The 3779-nt window shown below is 40.7% G+C and overlaps 1 non-coding gene across 1 annotated transcript; it reads left to right on the top strand.

Moving 5' to 3' along the window:
• The first annotated feature begins 2309 nt into the window (after positions 1-2309).
• On the top strand, positions 2310-2417 carry LOC130942292 (small nucleolar RNA R71). Its single transcript, XR_009070868.1, has one exon. It is a non-coding gene; the product is annotated as a small nucleolar RNA R71 (small nucleolar RNA).
• The last annotated feature ends 1362 nt before the right edge of the window (positions 2418-3779 follow it).

Here is a 3779-nt window from a genome sequence, read left to right as displayed (position 1 = left end):
GAATTTGAATGGTGAGGTAGGTGGGGTTTTATGAAGGATGGATGTGAGTGGTGAAGAGAATAGTGGGATTTGATAGGTGGGGGGTTTTTGGGGAAGAGTGGTAGAGGTGATTGGTGAATGGGTGAAGAAGAAGAGAGAGGGTGGTGGGGTAGGTGGGGATCCTGTGGAGTCCACAGATCTTGAGGTGTCAAGGAAAAGTCATTCCTGCACCAAGTGGCGTGCAAAAATGCATTCTGTGCCAATTCTGGCGTTAAACGCCGGGCTGGTGCCCATTTCTAGCATTTAACGCCAGCTTCTTGCCTTTTTCTGGCGTTTAACGCCAATCTGGTGCCCCTTTCTAGCGTTAAACGCCCAGAATGGTGCCAGACTGGGCGTTAAACGCCCATTTGCTAGCTTCACTGGCGTTTAAACGCCAGCAAGTTCTCCTCCAGGGTGTGCTATTTTTCTTTCTGTTTTTCATTCTGTTTTTGCTTTTTCGATTGATTTTGTGACTTCTCATGATCATCAACCTACAGAAAACATAAAATAACAAGGGAAAATAGATTAAATATAACATTGGGTTGCCTCCCAACAAGCGCTTCTTTAATGTCAGTAGCTTGACAGAGGGCTCTCATGGAGCCTCACAGATACTCAGAGCAATGTTGGAACCTCCCAACACCAAACTTAGAGTTTGAATGTGGGAATTCAACACCAAACTTAGAAGTTGGTTGTGGCCTCCCAACACCAAACTTAGAGTTTGACTGTGGGGGCTCTATTTGAATCTGTTTTGAGAGAAGCTCTTCATGCTTCCTCTCCATGGTGACAGAGGGATATCCTTGAGCCTTAAACACGAAGGATTCTTCATTCACTTGAATGATCAATTCTCCTCTGTCCACATCAATCACAGCCTTTGCTGTGGCTAGGAAGGGTCTGCCAAGGATGATGGATTCATCCATGCACTTCCCAGTCTCTAGGACTATGAAATCAGCAGGGATGTAATGGTCTTCAATATTTACCAGAACACCCTCTACAAGTCCATAAGCTTGTTTTCTTGAGTTATCTGCCATCTCTAGTGAGATTATTGCAGCTTGTACCTCAAAGATCCCTAGCTTCTCCATTACAGAGAGAGGCATGAGGTTTACACTTGACCCTAAGTCACACAGAGCCTTCTTGAAGGTCATGGTGCCTATGGTACAAGGTATTGAAAACTTTCCAGGATCTTGTCTCTTTTGAGGTAATCTCTGCCTAGACAAGTCTTCCAGTTCTTTGGTGAGCAAAGGAGGTTTGTTCTCCCAAGTCTCATTACCAAATAACTTGTCATTTAGCTTCATGATTGCTCCAAGGTACTTGGCAACTTGCTCTTCAGTGACATCTTCATCCTCTTCAGAGGAAGAATACTCATCAGAGCTCATGAATGACAGAAGTAAATTCAATGGAATCTCTATGGTCTCAATGTGAGCCTCAGATTCCCATGGTTCCTCATTAGGGAACTCATTGGAGGCCAGTGGACATCCATTGAGGTCTTCCTCAGTGGTGTTCACTGCCTCTCCTTCCTCTCTAAATTCGGCCATGTTGATGGCCTTGCACTCTCCTTTTGGATTTTCTTCTGTATTGCTTGGAAGAGTACTAGGAGGGAGTTTAGTAATTTTCTTGCTCAGCTGTCCCACTTGTGCCTCCAAATTCCTAATAGAGGACCTTATTTCAGTTATGAAACTTTGAGTGGTTTTGATTAGATCAGAGACCATGGTTGCTAAGTCAGAGTGGCTTTGCTTAGAATTCTCTGTCTGTTGCTGAGAAGATGATGGAAAAGGCTTGCCATTGCTAAACCTATTTCTTCCACCATTATTGTTGTTGAAACCTTGTTGAGGTCTCTGTTGATCCTTCCATGAGAGATTTGGATGATTTCTCCATGAAGAATTATAGGTGTTTCCATAGGGTTCTCCCATGTAATTCACCTCTTCCATTGAAGGGTTCTCAGGATCATAAGCTTCTTCTTCAGATGAAGCATCCTTAGTACTGCCTAGTGCATTTTGCATTCCAGACAGACTTTGAGAAATCAAATTGACTTGCTGAGTCAATATTTTGTTCTGAGCCAATATGGCATTCAGAGTATCAATCTCAAGAACTCCTTTCTTCTGATTTGTCCCATTGTTCACAGGATTTTTTTCAGAAGTGTACATGAATTGGTTATTTGCAACCATTTCAATTAGTTCTTGAGCTTCTGTAGGCATCTTCTTCAGATGAAGAGATCCTCCAGCAGAGCTATCCAAAGACATCTTGGACAGTTCAGACAGACCATCATAGAAAATACCTATGATGCTTCATTCAGAAAGCATGTCAGAAGGACATTTTCTGATCAATTGTTTGTATCTTTCCCAAGCTTCATAGAGGGATTCTCCTTCCTTCTGTCTGAAGGTTTGGACTTCCACTCTAAGCTTACTCAATTTTTGAGGTGGAAAGAACTTTGCCAAGAAGGCATTGACTAGCTTTTCCCAAGAGTTCAGGCTTTCTTTAGGTTGTGAGTCCAACCATATCCTAGCTCTGTCTCTTACAGCAAAAGGGAATAGCATAAGTCTGTAGACCTCAGGGTCAACCCCATTAGTCTTGACAGTGTCACAGATTTGCAAGAATTCAGCCAAAAACTGATGAGGATCTTCCAATGGAAGTCCATGGAACTTGCAATTTTGTTGCATTAGAGAAACTAATTGAGGCTTAAGCTCAAAGTTGTTTGCTCCAATGGCAGGGATAGAGATGCTTCTCCCATAGAAGTCGGGAGTAGGTGCAATAAAGTCACCCAGCACCTTCCTTGCATTGTTGGCATTGTTGTTGTTTTCGGCTGCCATGGGTTCTTCTTCTTTGAAGATTCCTGTTAGGTCCTCTACAGAGAGTTGTGCCTTAGCTTCTCTTAGCTTTCGCTTTAAGGTCCTTTCAGGTTCAGGGTCAGCCTCAACAAGAATACTTTTGTCTTTGCTCCTGCTCATATGAAAGAGAAAAGAACAAGAAAATATGGAATCCTCTATGTCACAGTATAGAGATTCCTTGAGGTGTCAGAGGAACAGAAAAATAGAAGGAAGAGGTAGAAGAATTCGAACTTAGTGAGATAGAGTTCGAATTGTGCATTGAGGAGGAGTGGTACTCCATAAATAGAAGGATGTGAGAAGAAAGGAAGAGTTTTTCGAAAATTAAAAAAAGATTTTAAAATCATTTTGAAAAAGATTTTTGAAGAAGATATGACTGAAAACTATTTTGAAAAAGATGTGATTAAAAAGATATGATTGAAAAGTTATGATTTGAAAAATAATTTAAAAAGATTTGATTTTAAAAATTAATGACTTGGCTAACAAGAAAAGATATGATTCAAACATTAAACCTTTCTCAACAGAAAAGGCAACTTACTTGAAATGTTGAATCAAATCATTAATTGATAGCAAGTATTTTTGAAAATGGAAAGAAATTGATTTTGAAAAAGATTTGATTGAAAAGATATGATTTGAAAAGATTTGATTTTGAAAAAAATTTTGAAAATTTGAAAAAATTTGATTTGAAAACAGAATCTTCCCTCTTGTGCCATCCTGGCGTTAAACGCTCAGAATGGTATCCATTCTGGCGTTTAACGCCCAAAATGCTACCCTTTTGGGCGTTAAACGCCCAGCCAGGTACCCTGGCTGGCGTTTAAACGCCAGTTTTCCTTCTTCACTGGGCGTTTCGAACGCCCAGCTTTTTCGGTATAATTCCTCTGCTGCATGTACTGAATCTTCAGTTCTCTGTATTATTGACTTGAAAATAGAACCAAGATCAAA

The sequence above is a fragment of the Arachis stenosperma genome, chromosome 7, assembly GCF_014773155.1.
Source record: "Arachis stenosperma cultivar V10309 chromosome 7, arast.V10309.gnm1.PFL2, whole genome shotgun sequence".
Lineage (NCBI taxonomy): Eukaryota > Viridiplantae > Streptophyta > Magnoliopsida > Fabales > Fabaceae > Arachis > Arachis stenosperma.
The sequence above is the reverse complement of the archived record's forward strand: the minus strand, read 5'-3'. Positions and strand labels throughout refer to the sequence as shown.